The sequence below is a fragment of the Plecotus auritus genome (genome assembly GCF_963455305.1).
Source record: "Plecotus auritus genome assembly, chromosome: 9".
In the NCBI taxonomy this organism is placed as follows: Eukaryota; Metazoa; Chordata; class Mammalia; order Chiroptera; family Vespertilionidae; genus Plecotus; species Plecotus auritus.
Window position 1 is genome coordinate 29,635,035 of NC_137783.1, and position 16,398 is coordinate 29,651,432.

At 41.1% G+C, this 16,398-nt stretch overlaps 1 protein-coding gene across 8 annotated transcripts in view; it reads left to right on the top strand.

Moving 5' to 3' along the window:
* Positions 1 to 16,398, top strand: part of SGMS1 (sphingomyelin synthase 1) — a 281,456-nt gene that overhangs the window by 163,742 nt on the left and 101,316 nt on the right. Inside the window, exon 6 of one of the 8 annotated variants that reach the window (XM_080642211.1) lies at positions 12,424 to 12,577. The exons of the other annotated variants lie outside the window; for them this stretch is intronic. The gene's annotated coding sequence lies outside the window, so the exon portion shown is untranslated. The remainder of the gene's footprint in view (positions 1 to 12,423; positions 12,578 to 16,398) is intronic. 8 annotated transcript variants of the gene reach the window in all.

Below are 16,398 nucleotides of genomic sequence, written 5' to 3' on the forward strand. Positions count from 1 at the left end.
AATTTTTGTCAATTATGAATATAACTTCTGTGAATAATATTGTACAAGACTCTTTGTGGAATATGTTTTCATTTATTTTAGACTAGAGGCTCAGTGCACAAAATTCGTGCACAGGTAGGGTCCCTAGTGACTGCTGGCAGCCGGCCGGGGCCTCTCTTCCCCCGGTGGGGCTGGCTGGGGGGAGGGCCCGCAGGCAGTTGGCCGGCCAGCCCCGCCCCCTGGTTGAACTTCTGGTTGAAATCCTGGTCAAGAGGACAATTTGCATATTAGGCTTTTATTATATAGGACAAGAAGCCCGGTGCACAAAATTTGTGCACGGGGGAGGGTGTGTGTCCCTCAGCCTGGCCTGCAACCTCTCCAGTCTGGGACCCCTCGAAGGATGCCTACTGTTGGTTTACAGGGATCGGGCCTAAACCGGCAGTCAGACATACCTCTCGCAATCCAGGACTACTGGCTCCTAACCGCTCACCTGCATGCCTGCCTGATTGCCCCTAACCACTCTGCCTGCTGGCCTGCTCGCCCCCAAATGCCCCCCCCCCCACCAGCCTGATCACCCCCAACTGCCCCCCATGCCAGTGTGCTCACCCCCAACAGCCTCCCCCTGCTGGCCTGCTCGCCCCCACCTTCCATCCCCACTGGCCTGCTCACCCCCAACTGTCCCCCTGCTGGCCTGCTCACTCCAAACTGCCCCCCTCTGCTGTCCTGATCACTTCCAACTGACTCCCACTGACAGGGTGAGGGGGTTAGGGCTGTTTTCAGGCTGGCCACACCCCCTTCAGAGTGGGAGTCCCCACTGGGGTGCCTGGCCAGCCTGGGTGAGGGGCTGATGGCTGTTTGCAGGCTGGCCAAGCCCCCCAGCGGGGACCCTCACCCCATGGGAGTGTGGCCAGCCTGGGTGAGGAGCTGAGGGCTGTTTTCAGGCTGGCCACATCCCCGGTGATCCAGGCTCCCAGCCCCTCCTTTTTTTCTTTTCTTTCTTTTTTTACAGCGTCTCCTTGAGTGGAGGCCAGGGCCAGCTGGAAGCAGGTATCTGAGATTTATTTATCTTCTATAATTGAAACTTTGTATCCTTGAGCGGAGGCCAGGATCAGCCAGGGCAGGCAGGAAGCTTGGCTTCCTCCATTGCCGGGGGCAACCCAAGCCTCCTGCTTGCTCCAGCTCCGTGGCCGCCACCATATATGTTGGGCTAATTTGCATACTTGCTCCTGATTGGCTGTGGGTGTAGTGGAGTGATGGTCAATTTGCATGTTTCTCTTTTATTAGTGTAGATATACACTTAGAAGTGCATCACTAAAGGGGTTATATAATTAAACACGCCCATCAGCAATGCATGACATGCTTCAATATGCTCCAACCATTTTATAACAATTGCTATTGTCAGTCTTTTCAATATCAGCATTCTAGTGGGTGCCTGTGATTTCCTTGATGATGATAATGAACATTTTTTTCATGTATGTACTTATTAGCTTTTCTTATAAGGTATCTAGCTAAGTCTTCTGCTGTTTTAAAAATTGGGCTGTGTGACTTTTTTATTCTTGACTTTTTATGCTTTTTAATTCTTGAATTATAGTACGTAGTTCTTTATGTATTCTAGAAAGAAGTCCTTTGTCAGATATATGTATTATGAATATTTTGCAGTTGGTGGTTACCTTTTCTTTTTCTTAACTGTATCTTTAAAAGGCAGAAGTTTTAATTTTGATGAAGTCTGATTTATGAGTTTTTTTCTCTTATTCATATGCTTAGCCTAGTTCATGGTCACAAAGACATTCTCCTATAATTTTCCTGCTTTATAGTTTTAGCTTTTATGGTTAGTTCTTTGTGAGATCAGGATTTATTCTTCTTTCCATATGGATATCTATTTATTCCTGCCCAATTTGTTGAAAAGACTACCCTTATTCCCATTGAATTATTTTGGCACCTTGGTAAAAAATCATCAGTTGACCATATATGTATATGTCTATTTCTGGTCTCTATTCTGCTTCATTGTTCTATTCATGTGTCCTTACACTAGTTCTATATTTTGTTGAGGATTTTTGCATAGATGTGTTCTAAGTGATATAGGTCTATTGTCCTTGTCTGTGTGTTTTTTTTAATTCTTCGTTGTTTAAAGTATTACATAAGTCTTCTTTTCCCCCCATTGACCTCTCCCCGGCCGCCCCCACCCCCAGCACATGCCCTCACTCCCCTATTGTCTGTGTCCATTGGTTATGCTCATATGCATGCATACAAGTCCTTTGGTTGATCTCTTACCCCGCACCCCCTGCCTTCCCTCATAGGTTGGGCAGTCTGTTTGATGCTTCTATGTTTGTCTGTTTTTTTGTATTGAGTTCATGTTGGTGTATTCTGTTCCATCTGTTTATCTATCTGTGTCTTTGCATTTAAAATGCATCTGTTGTAGGTAGTATGTGGTTGGATATTGCTTTTTTATGTATTTGAGTCTCTGCCTTTTAATTGCAATGTTTAGTCTATCCTATCTAATAAAAGAGTAATATGCAAATTGACCATCACTCCAACACACAAGGTGGACGCCCCCATGTGGACACAAGATGGCCACCACAAGATGGCCAGCAGGGGAGGGCAGTTGTGGGCGATCAGGCCAGCAGGGGAGGGCAGTTGGGAGGAACCAGGCCTGAAAGGGAGGGCAGTTGGGGGGAACCAGCCCTGCAGGGGAGAGCAGTTGGGTGGGGGGGGGAACCAGGCCTGCAGGGGAGGGCAGTTGGGGGGGACCGGGCCGGCAGAGGAGGGAAGTTGGGGATGACCAGGACTGCAGGGGAGGACAGTTGAGGGGGACCAGGCCTACAGGGGGAGGCAGTTGCAGGCAACCGGGTTGGCAAGGGAGGGAAGTTAGGGGTGACCAGGCCAGCAGGGGAGGGCAGTTGGGGGTGACTGAGCCAGCAGGGGAGGGTAGTTGGGGGCGACCAGGCCTGCAGGGGAGGACAGTTAAGGGTGACCAGGCCCTCAGGGGAGGGCAGTTAGGGGTGACCAGGCTGGCAGGGAGAGCAGTTAGGGGCAATCAGGCAGCAGGGGAGCAGTTAGGCATTTATCAGGCTGGCAGGGGAGTGGTTAGGGGGTGATTAGGCTGTCAGACAGAAGCAGTTAGGGGCTGATCAGGCAGGCAGGCGAGCAGTTGGGAGCCAGCAGTCCTGGATTGTGAGAGGGATGTCTGACTGTCCATTTAGGATTGGGCCTAAACGGGCAGTCGGACATCCCTCGAGGGGTCCCAGATTGGAGAGGGTGCAGGCTGGGCTGAGGGATACACTCTCCCCCCGTGCACAAATTTCGTGCACTGGGCCTCTGGTTTACTATAATTATTGATATGGTTAGTTTTAGATTTACCATTTTATTGTTTCCTAAATGTCCCATCCTTGAAATACTGTTGAATCCTTTATCTCCTTTTCTTCCTTCTCTTTGTTTAATTGAATATATTTCAGTATCACATTTTAGTTTCTGTCTCAGGTTTTCAGTTATACCACTTTAACCACTTTGCATTATTGTTTTTGTAGTTTCTCTGCAGAATTCAATATTCATCCTTAATAGAAAGTCTTTTTGAATTAATATTTTATTACATCATATAAAAATATGAAACCTACAATATGGTTACAATTGACACTCCCCCCAACCATTGCACTATTGTCTTCATGTATTTTATATCCATATGTTATAAACTATACAATACAGTATTATACTTTTAATGTAGCATATATAAAGCATGTATATATACATATAGAATACTTGCTAAAGTACATCTAATAACTGTATCTTAAAGAAATTAAGAGAAGTCTTTCATGTTTACCTGCACATTTACTATTTCCAACATTCTTCATTCTTTTCTGTAGATTAAAACTTACATCTGGTATTACTTCTTTTCAGCTTGCAGAGCTTTCTTTAGCATTCATTGCAGTATAGGTCTGTTGGCAACAGATTCCATTTTCATTTGTATGAAGATTCTTTATTTTTCCTTTATTATTGAAATATATTTTTGTTATCTAGAGAATTCTGGGTATACATTGTTCCCATCCATTCAGCTCTTTAAAGATGTTTATTTTCTCCTGGCCATCTGTTTTTAAAGAGATGTCTGCCATCATTCTTCTTATCGTTCTTACATGTGTAATATACCTTTTCTTCTCTAGCTACTTCTAAGATTATTTTTGTTATTATCTTTGGTTGTCATGGTTAGGTGAAGTTTTCTTGTGGTTAACTGAGTTTCCTCCTCTGAAGTATTGCTATTTTTGTTCAGCTTTGGAAATTTTTAGGCTGTGTTTCTTTACATTTGTTTTTCTGCCCCATTCTCTGTACTCTTTTTCAGCATGAAAATTAGATCACTGGATACTCCCCAAGAGGTCATTGAAGCTCTTTTTAAAACATTGTTTTTCTCTCTGTGCTTCAGCCTGGATTCTTTATATTGACATATCTTGAAGTCCACCCATCCTTTCCCACTATTATGTCCAATCTGTTATTAAGCTAATCTGTTCTTTAAAAAAGTTTTATGTTGTAGTTTTCAGTTTTAGAATTTCCATTTGTTTTTTTTTCTTTTAGTTTTTATATTTTTATTGAAATTTTGTTTCTTTACCCATTATATCTAGCTTTCTCTGTGGATTCTTTAATATATTTAGCATTTATATTTTAAAGCCTTCTAATTCCATTTTTGGGGTTATTTGTAGATGTTTCTGTGGATTGCTTTGTCTTTGACAATGGTGTTATATTTTCCACTTGCCTTGCATATCTCTGAATTTTTAATTGTATGCTGACATTGTGGATGCTACATTATAAAGACTTGGGATTCTGTTATGTTCCCCGGGAGGAGAGTTGTGTTTTCTTCAGGCAAACAGCTAAAATAATGGCAAATAAACCTGGATATTTTGTAGGCTCGTTTTTATGCTTTGCAATTTTCATTTTGTCTATTATTTCCTAGGAAATATACTCTAGTCAAGATAAGTGGTCTTTATTTCTTAAGCCATGGTTTCAAAGGAAAGTCTGAGGCCTTTACCGGGCCACTGAAACCTGGCACGTCTTGCTCAAACTCCTCTGAGATGGGCAGCTGTTGGATATAGCAGCTTTCTAAGAACTTTCTTTTTTTTTTTTTTTTTATATATATTTTATTGATACTTTACAGAGAGGAAGGGAGAGGGACAGAGAGCTAGAAACATCGATGAGAGAGAAACATCGATCAGCTGCCCCCTGCACACCCCCCACTGGGGATGTGCCCACAACCAAGGTACATGCCCTTGACCGGAATCGAACCCGGGACCCTTCAGTCCGCAGGCCGACGCTCCATCCACTGAGCCAAACCGGCCTCGGCACTTTCTAAGAACTTTCAACTGTTGTTCCTGTGCTGCCCCTCCCCCCCCCCGCCCCCCCCCCCCCACACACACACACATCCTTGGGTCTTTATAGTTCTGGGTGTAGCCAACAAGTGTACAATTTATTTGCAAATTTGGGAATTCACCCTCTATCACTTCCTCATTTGGGGGATTTTCTACCTTATTTTGTAGCTACTGTGGCAGAACCCTTTTCTGTCCGATAAGACTGTAGCTTGCTGCTTGAATTCCATCTGCCAAGGCACAGACTTGGTTGTGCCCATGGATAAGCTGCATTAATGTAAATTATCATCCACTGTGGTTCCCTTCTTTTAAGGGCTGTGGATCATCTACTTTCTGCCTGCTTTTGGTTGTTTTCTAGTGCCTTCAGAGTTAATTTTTATATTTGTTCACAGTTTACAATTGTTATTGCATGGAGGGCAACTCTGTCATCATGAAGACAATCTCTCTCTTTTTTAAAATGTTTTTATTGATTTTTTTATTTTGAGAGAGAGAGGAAGGGAGAGGAATAGAGAGATAGAAACATCAATGATGAGAATTATAGATCAGCTGCTTCCTGCAAGCCCCACTCTGGGGATTGAGCCCAGGACCCAGTCATGTGCCCTGACTGGAAATTGAACCATGACTTCCGGTTTATCGGTCGGTGCTCAACCACTGAACCATGCTGGCTGGGCAAAGACAATCTCTTATTTTCATTTGGAGTTTAAAAATATCTTCAAGTCATGTATAATGGATGAAACTATTATTACTGACGAATCAAGCATTATTTAAATACAAGCCAATACTGAGTATTTGTGAAAAGAAATATAAGATATTAAGGAACACTCTAAGATAGGAAAATTGGTAATCTCTCTAATTTAGGCACAGGCTTATGTTCAATAATCACATGAATTGAAGTTTAACATACTTAGCATATATATTTAAAACTGCCAGTGTAAGCACTGCAAATAAATTTCAAGTAACCACTTCAACATTCTTAATGCCTGGCTGCCAATTTCTACCCATATAAATAACCTTTAAGAGAGGAGATCTCACTTTTGAAGTTTATTATCTGCCCCTCATGCATTTTGGTCACTAAAATTGGCTAGATAAGTTAGTGCAGTTCTCATAGTCTAAGACCGGAGAGAAATTAGGCCAACTTAAAATATATCATGTTCCAGGTAAGTAAAAATGTAGTTAGAAACTGAAATTAACACCCTCAGCATTGGTACTGTTTTGCTTTTGTCTGCGGATGCTCACCATGGTAAAGTGTACCATCATTATGAGATTGGTAGGAATGGGTGAACATTTAAGGAGGTCAGAAACATTTCTTTTTACTCTGTCAGCAGAGCTATGTTAAGTAATAACAGCATTGCCCTGTTCCACATTTTCCCTATCTATAATGTTTCTTTTAAACAGCTTTGAAGTATTGCCTAATCAGCAAGAGATTTTTGTTTGAAATAAATTTTTTAAAAAAGTCTTTACAAAAATATGTGGTCATTGTATAAAGAAGAATATACTATCAAAGAAAAAGGAAGAAAATCAAATGAACCCCAAATCCCTCAAAGAGGTACAATCACTTTGGGAGGCATATATTCTTTTAATTATCTTTTTTTTTTTGTTTTAGTTTATAAAAATGGATCATACTATATGTATTTTATAATATGATTTCCCCCCACTTAGTTCAAGCAATTCTATAAGTGTGTGAGTGTTTGTGCTTTTACGTTTGTTGTACGTATAAACAAAAGGAAATAGTGCAGATACTTGTTTTAAATCTATCCAGCTAAATATCTTTGAATATGCTGGGGCCGAGGATAATGAAAATTTTATCATTAACTGAAACCACATTTGCTTTGTTTAACTGATGAGCATGAGAGAAACTTCTCTGTAGCTTCTACATTAACAGATGTGGGAATGGGTGGCGTGCTCTGACTCTGTTTAAATGTAGGGGCAGTTTGCACCTGGACATGATCTTCATCACATCATACATGATATAGGTTGGAAAAGCCCCCAAGTTGCTCTGCAAAACCATGCTTTGCTAATCAGCTATATATTTATTCACTCAGCTCAGAGTGTCATTTGAAACACCAAAGCCTTCTATTTAATCAAACTCTCTTTGCTCTTCTTGCACTTGGCATTGAGCAAGTCAGCATTCCAAAATTTATGGTCTAGCCAGGAAGCAGTCATTGAGCTAGAGAGGAATTACAGGTATCCTGAGAGTAATGAAGAAGTTCATGTCATGCGAGAGTATGGCAAGTGTCTTGACATCAAACATCTGGGATGTTTTAGGAAAATTTCTTGGAGAAAAAGATGTTTAAATTGACACCTACATGAGTAAGATTTTAGGTAGGAAAATGGGATAGAAAAAGTCGGGGGGGAGAAACTGTCAGAAGCGGAAGCCAGCACTCATTCAGTTGCCTCTGTTCATGACAATTTTCTTTCGCAGTTACTTTTGGAACATTGGGGTGCTTTTTCCCATAATCTTCCATGTAAGATATGTGATACGACTGGGCTTACCAGTTCTGTGAATCATAATCGACACAGAGTGTTTCTTTGAATGTTAATAACTTTGAATAAACTAAGACTGAACAAACGTATCACTTCAGTGTCTTAGTCAAAAGGCTGTGCAGACTAGGTGCTTATGGGAATGGCACCCCCGGGTGGGTGCTGCCTGCTAACTGGTCATGTTATCCCTAGAATTTTTATGGTGGGCTGTAGCATTTTTCTCTTTGCTCCTTTAGTATCTCACAGGTTTCCTGTGGAGACCAGGAGATTATCTAGGCCAGGGATTAGCAAACTACAGCTGGAAGGCCAAATCTGGCTCAGACCTGTTTTTATAAATACAGTTTTATTGGCACACGGTCATGTGCATTTATTTACATAATACCTGGGGCTGCTTTTGCACGATAATGACAGAGTTGAATAGTTACAAAAGATACCATATGCCCTGCAAAACCTAAAATACTTTATTCCTTTACAGAAAATGTCTGCTAACCACTAGTTTAGGCAAAATCCATAACCAAATGCCTCCCATAATTCTTCTGTTTTGGTTGGTGTTTCTTCTCATATTTTCCACAGCCAGTGTGCTGTGTGTCATCTCTGTTGTCTGATTTTTCTTTCTTCTTTCCTTTTCACCAGTTACCCCAGGCTGTGCTAGTAAATCAGTGGGGCTGACACCTCTCAGGGCATCACGCCACATGTATCACTGCCGGTCTTTGTTCTCGGCTCTTCTCTTCAGTTTTTGTCCCCGGCTCATCCTCAGAGGCTTTTCCCATTACTTCTCACTTTGCAGTGGCCTAGAGGAGAAAAAGCACTGGCTTTGACTCCACTAGAAGAACTGGGTTTGAAGTCCAGTCCTGCCACTTAGAAAGCAAGCTTAGGTATGTCACTGTCCTTCTCTGACCCTTAGGTGCTTTTTCTGAAAATGGGGAGAATACTGCAGCTGCCTTACCCACATCAGGATTGTTGTAAGGACCACAGCATGCAAATGCCATGTATCTGTCATTTGTCTTTTCTGTGAATCTGGTGGTGCCAGGTGACCGACTCCCTTCACTGATGTGGATTTGTGACAAAGCCAATTTTGCTTTTAAATTTATTGGGGAATACATGTCTTTTGTTTTTTAGTTTGAAGTTTTTGCTCAGGTAATACTAAAGAAACGATTCTTACTAAACAACTTGAAAAAGAAAGCATGAAGCTTAAATTATCTGCTTTAAAATAGAGCACAAAATCAATATTACTGAATGAGAGCTCTTTTAAATGTAGTTTTAAAACCAGAAGCACTGCATTTTTGAGAGGAAAGGAAAGATCAAATGATAAGTCTAGAAAATAAAGACAATTTTTTTCCTGGATCACTCTCGCAGGCCTGGCCTTTGAGCCTTCCTCTGTTCCCCTCCTCTCTCAGAAGGACATGTGGTCGCATCGGGGACTCCTCCTCACTTCCCTTCTGTGTTAGTCATCTGTTTCTGCAGAGCAGCAGCAGTACAAGCTCCCAGCTTACTCCGTGCACAGGCTACCTCCCAGTTCCTGGGGCCCAGGAGCTGGTCGTGGCTTAGTTAGGTGCTTTAGAAGGCTGAGTAAGATGTCCATCAGGCTTCTGTCTTATCTGAGGCTCCACTGGGAAAGGATTTGCTTCTAAGCTTATCTGATGGTTGTCAGCTTCTTGTGGGCTCTGGGCTGAGGCCCTCAGTTACTTGTTAACTGTCAGCTGGAGGCTGCCCTCACGTGGCTTTCACTCTAGGCAGCTCCCCACGTGGTCCCTGGCTTCTTCAGAGTCAGCAAGGGATGGGATCTTGCAGCAGCACGACATTACAATAGTATGTGATATAACCACATGGATTCCATCATTTTTACCTTATTCTACCGCCCAGAAGCAAATCACAGGCCCGACCCCCACTCATGGGGATATATCATGAGACAGGGCTCCTAGGGGCCATTCTAGAGAGAGCCAGCCACATCTGAGGCTGGCAGGAATATGGCTTCTCTTCCTCCTTTCTCTCCGATCTGTGCATTCTCCTACTTAACCAGGAGCACGTTTTCTATCCCTTCTGTCTTCTTCCCGCCTTCTGACCTTCTGAGAATTCACCAACCTGGGGTGACTTTTTCTTTTGGCTGTAGAAATGCAAGAAAGAGATATCAGAAACTCTGCCTTGATGACAACTCTCTTGCTACCAGGCCCTCCCCTGACAGCTGGTATCTTGAGTGTGTGACAACTTCCCTAGCAGGTGTTTCTAAGTCGTAATGTAGCTTATGCTCTTTTTCTCTTTGGGGAGGAGACACTGTCGTGCAGTGGTTGAGAGCAAGGACTGAAGCCACACCATCTGGTGTGAATCTCAGCTGTGCCCTTTATTATCTGAGGAATCTCGAGCAAGAGAATTCATTTTGTGTCTATATGGCTGGTATGTACATTTTTAATTTTTCCACTGGCCAACAAGCTGGTGCCACTCTCACCCAAGATGTATATGCAGTTATAGGAGCAATTTGCGCTTTATTGCTAAATACAACTACCTCAAGCCATTTCTGGTCTCCTGGTGGAGTGGGCAGGAACATCTTTGAGTTTAGGAGGCTAGCTCTTCTTTTATTGACATCATCATCGCCCGGTACTTTCTTTGCCTCCTAAGGATGAGGATAGTATGCTTCTTGCAGTATCAACAACATTTAATAAGCACTTATTATTTGCCATGAGCCGTCTTAAATTGTTTGCAGGCATTATGTCTTTTAACCCGTATATCAGTATTAAGTTGTAGTACTACTATTACTCCCATTCTGAAGATGAAGAAACTGAGGCTTAGAGAAATTAAACAACATGCTCAAGGTGTTCGGGGCAGACTGAGGAATGCAGTTCTGTGTGATTGCAGAGCACATGCTCTTCATGCCCATAGGGCACTGCCTTCCACAGTGGCAGCCCTAACCCGCTTAGTGAGCTAACTCCCCAGGAGACCAGAGCCTAAGAATCCAAAGCAACCATGTCTGGTGGGTGCAGGAGCTTTCATCCACCTCTGCAGGCCTAATGCAAACGCCATCCTCCAGCCTCTTCGCTCTGAAATGCTCTTGCTTTTGATGCCCACCCATCTCCTTACACCTTGGGGAACAGGCTTGGCCTCGCCCTAGAGCCGTGGTCGGCAAACTGCGGCTCATGAGCCACATGCGGCTCTTTGGCCCCTTGAGTGTGGCTCTTCCACAAAATACCACGGCCTGGGCGAGTCTTATTTTGAAGAAGTGGCGTTAGAAGAAGTTTAAGTTTAAAAAATTTGTCTCTCAAAAGACATTTCAATCGTTGTACTGTTGATATTTGGCTCTGTTGACGAATGAGTTTGCCGACCACTGCCCTAGAGGAAAAACCGACCATATATCCAAAAAGGAGTGTATTATTTTTAGCCAGGTTTTTGTGTGACTGTTGTGGATCTCAACATTGTATATGAAGCATGACTAAGAAGTACTGGGCTTTTAATAATCCCACCCAGGACTTGTACATTCACATCATTCATTCCCTTTAAATGAGCCAGCTAAGTTAATTGCTTACGTTCTGTTGAAACTGCCATTGCACTGCATTTTAAAGAAATGAATGTCATCTCAAACACCTTATAACTTCTTCTCTACCTCTAGGACTTCTGCCAAATGGTTAGTTCATTCAAGTCCGGTTTTGAAGACACTTTGTAATTTTTTTGAATACCCATTGTGGTGGGAAATTACCATCTTTGAGGATGAACTTGATTCCTTCAACCTATTAAAATATTTTCTACTTTCATCCACACAGTATAATAGAAAATAAAATGGTTTTGTTTAGAATTCAGGAGTGACTAGCCTGTAATGAGACAGATTTTCTTGTGGGCAATAACTATACACTGGTTTTGAAGGGAAAAGAAGAGTACTCAACTTATTCTGAGCATCAGCATCATTGGAGTGAGTCCTAAAGAGGATGACTTTGAAGGAGTCAATGAACACTTCATTTCATTTTTTCAATAAAAAACAATACTTTTTTATTAGAATAGTGTGGCATCATTTTCAAAACAAACTTCTTTTTAGATAGAAAGTTCTGTTTAAATGTTGGCATTGCCTCACCTGTGTCTTTTTTTTTTTTTTTCCAGGTAACTTTATTGCATCCAATACAAAGCCCAAAAGTATTTACAGGAATATAAAAAACTCCAGCCCCAACAAATTAAAATTACATTATCTGGCCTTCAATCAGAAATTACCAGGCATTCAAAGAATCAAAAAACAAAACAAAACAAAAAAACATGACCCATAATGAGAAGGAAAATTTTTTGTAGAAAAAGACCCAGAAATAACACAAATGCACCTCCTCCATTCATATGTTGAAGCTGTAGCCCCCAGTTTGATAGCATTTGTACATGGGGCCTTTGGTAATTTGGTAGTTAGGGTTAGATGGGTGAGCCCCTTATGATGGGATTAATGGTTTTATAAGAAGATGAAGAAAGAGTCCTGGCCAAGTGGCTCAGTTGGTTGGAGCATTATCCTGTACACCAAACGTGGTAGATTTCATTCTATCTAGGTTTCAGGTTTGATACCTGGTTGGGGTGTGTACAGAAGGCAACCTATGGATGTTTCTCTTTCACATGGATGTTTTTCTCTCTCCCTTCCTTTCTCTCTAAAATCAACAAAACATAGCCTGGTGAAGATTAAAAAAAAAAGTTACAGAGGAATTGCTCTCGACCTTGTGAGGACAGAGTGAGAAGGTGGCTGTTTGCAAGCCAGGAAGAGGGTGCTCATTAGGAATTTAATTGGCTGGCAGCTGGATCTTGGACTTCTAGTCTTCAGAGCTGTGAGGAATAAATATCTGTTATTTAAGTTATGCAGTCTATAGTTGTTGTTTTTTTAATTTCTTTATTGATTAAGGTATTACAAATGTGTCCTTATTCCCCCATTACCCCCCACCTCCCATTCATGCCCCCACCCCCCTGTTGTCTGTGTCCATTGATTAGGCTTACATGCATGCATATAAGTCCTTTGGTTGATCTCTCCCCCTTACCCCTCCCCTCCCCTACCTTCCCTGAGGTTTGACGTTCTGATTGATGTTTCTCTGTCTCTGGATCTATTTTTGTTCATCAGTTTATGTTGTTCATTATATTCCACAAATGAGTGAGATCATATGATATTTATCTTTCTCTGACTGGCTTATTTCACTTAGCATAATGCTCTCCATCTCCATCCATGTTGTTGCAAATGGTAAGAACTCCTTTTTTACCGCAGCGTAGTATTCCATTGTGTAGATGTACCACAGTTTTTTCATCCACTCATCTGCTGATGGGCACTTAAGCTGTTTCCAAATCTTAGATATGGTGAATTGTGCCGCTATGAACACAGGGGTGCATATATCCTCTCTGATTCGTGTTTCTAGTTTCTTGGGATATATTCCTAGAAGTGGGATCACTGGGTCAAATGGGAGTTCCATTTTTAGTTTTTTGAGGAAACTTCATACTGTTCTCCACAGTGGCTGCAGTCTGCATTCCTACCAGCGGTGCACGAGGGTTCCTTTTTCTCCCCATCCTCACCACACTTGTCATTTGTTGATTTGTTTATAATAGCCATTCTGACAGGTGTGAGATGGTACCGCATTGTTGTTTTGATTTGCATCTCTCTGATGATTAGTGACTTTGAGCAGGTTTTCATATGTCTCTTGGCCTTCCTTCTGTCTTCTTTCGAAAAGTGTCTATTTAGATCAGTAGCCCATTTTTTTATTGGGTTGTTTATCTTCTTTTTGTTAAGCTGCTTGAGTTCCCTGTAAAAGTTGGAGATTAAACCCTTATCGTTGATATCATTGGCTAATATGTTCCCATGCAGTGGGCTTTCTTGTTGTTTTATTGATGGTCTCCTTTGCTGTGCAAAAGGGTTTTATTTTGAGGAAGTCCCATTTGTTTATTTTCTCTTTAGTTTCCATCCTTAGGAGCAGTATCAGTGAAGAAATTGCTTCAGCATATGTCAGAGATTTTTCTGCCTGTGGATTCCTATGGTTTCTAGTAGTATGTTTAAGTCCTTGATCCATTTTGAGTTTATTTTTGTGTATGGTGTAAGTTGGTGGTCTAGTTTCATTTTTTTTTGCATGTATCTGTCCAGTTTTCCCAACACCATTTATTAAAGAGACTGTCTTGACTCCATTGTATGTTCATGCCTCCTTTGTCAAATATTAATTGAGCATAGTGATTTGGGTCAATTTCTGGGTTCTCTATTCTATTCCATTGATCTATATGTCTGTTCTTGTGCTAGTAGCAGGCAGTTTTGAGAACAGTGGCTGTGTAATACAGCTTGAAATCTGGTATTGAGATCCCACCTACTTTCTTCTTCTTTCTCAGGATTGCTTTGGCTATTCGGGGTCTTTTTTTATTCCAGATGAATTTTTGGAGAGTTCTTTCTAGGTCTGTGAAATATGCTGTTGGTATTTTAATGGGGAGTGCATTGAATCTGTAGATTGCTTTGGGTAGTATGGACATTTTAATGATGTTGATTCTCCCAATCCATGAACATGGTATGTTCTTCCATATGTTTACGTCTTCCTCTATCTCTTTTTTCAGTGTCCTGTAGTTTTCCACGTATAGGTCTTTTACCTCCTTAGTTAAGTTTATTCCTAGGTATCTTAATTTTTTTTGGTGCGATGGTAAATGGGATTGCTTTTTTAGTCTCTCTTTCTGTACGTTCGCTATTGGTGTATAGAAATGCCATAGATTTCTTGGCGTTAATTTTGTATCCTGCTACATTGCCGAATTTATTTATTAAGTCTATTAGTTTTTTGATGGAGTCTTTTTGGTTTTTTAATTACAATATCATGTCATCTGCAAATAAGGACAGCTTTACTTCTTCTTTTCCAATTTGGATGCCTTTTATTTCTTCTTCTTGTCTAATTGCAATGGCTAATACTTCCAGTTCTATGTTGAACAGGAGTGGTGAGAGTGGGCATCCCTGTCTTTTTCCTGTTCTTAGGGGAAATGGTTTTAGTTTTTGCCCATAGAGTATGATGTTAGCTGTGGGTTTATCATATATAGCTTTTATTATGTTGAGGTATGATCCTTCTATTCCCACCCTGTTGAGAGTTTTTATTAAGAAAGGGTGTTGGATTTTGTCAAATATGACTATGTGATTTTTATCTCTCAATTTGTTTATGTGATGTTTCACGTTTATTGATTTGCAGATATTGTACCATCCTTGCATTCCTGGGATAAATCCTACTTGGTCATGGTGTATGATCTTTCTGATGTAGTGCTGGATCCGATTTGCTAGAATTTTGTTGATGATTTTGGCATCTATGTTCATGAGGGATGTTGGCCTGCAATTCTCTTTCATTGTGTTGTCTTTATCTGGTTTTGGTATTAGGGTGATGCTGGCTTCATAGAAGGAGCTTGGAAGTGTTCCTTCCTCTTGAATTTTTTGGAATAGTCTGAGGAGGATAGGTTTTAGTTCTTCCTTGAATGTTTGGTAAAACTCAGCTGTGAAGCCATCTGGCCCTGGGCTGTTGTTTGCTGGAAGCTTTTTGATGACTGCTTCAATTTCTTCCATAGTTATTGGCCTATTGAGATGTTTAGATTCTTCCTGATTGAGTTTTGGAAGGTTATATTTTTCTAGGAATATGTCCATTTCCTCCAGGTTGCCCAGTTTGTTGGAATAGAGTTGTTCGTAGTATTTTTTAACAATCCTTTGTATTTTGGTGGGGTCTGTTGTTATTTCACCTCTTTCATTTCTGATTTTGTTTATTTGGGTCCTCTCTCTTTGCTTCTTGGTGAGCCTGGCTAGAGGTTCATCACTCTTGTTACTCCTTTCAGAGAACCAGCTCTTGGTTTTGTTGATCTTTTGTATTGTTTCTTTGGTCTCAATGTCGTTTATCTCCGCTGTGATCTTTATTATTTCCTTCTTTCTGCTTACATTGGGCTTTTCTTGTTGCTCTCTTTCTAACTCTTTGGAGTTGTAGGGTTAGGTAATTTATTACCATTGTTTCTTGTGGTTTTTTTTTTACAGTAGACTTGTAGAGCTATGAACTTCCCTCTCAAGACTGCTTTTGCTGTGTCCCATAGATTTTGGATTGTTGTGTTTTCATTGTCATTTGTTGCCATGAAGTTTTTTTTATTTCTTCCTTGATCTCTCTGGTAACCCAGTCATTGTTTAATAGCATGCTGTTTAGTGTCCATATGTTTGATTTATTGGATTGTTTTTATTATAGTTGATTTCCAGTTTTATGCCACTGTGATCTGAGAAGATGCTTAATATGATTTCTATCTTCTTGAATTTGAAGAGACTTTGCCTATGACCCAACATATGGCCTATCTTTGAAAATGACCCATGTGCACTTGAGAAGAATGTATATTCTGTGGCTTTGGGGTGAAATGTTCTGAAGATGTTAATTAATTCCATCTGGTCTAGTGAGTCATTTAGGATTGATGTTTCTTTGCTGATTTTTTTTTTTTAGAGGATTTGTCCAATGGTGATAGTGGGGTATTAAAGTCTCCTACTATGATTGTATTGCTGTCAATCTCTCCCTTTGATATCCTCCAGGAGTTTTTTTTTTTATGTATTTGGGTGCTCCTGTATTGGGTGCGAATATGTTTACCAGAGGGGGGGGGGGGGGTTATTTCTTCTTGTTGGATTGCTCCCTTTAGT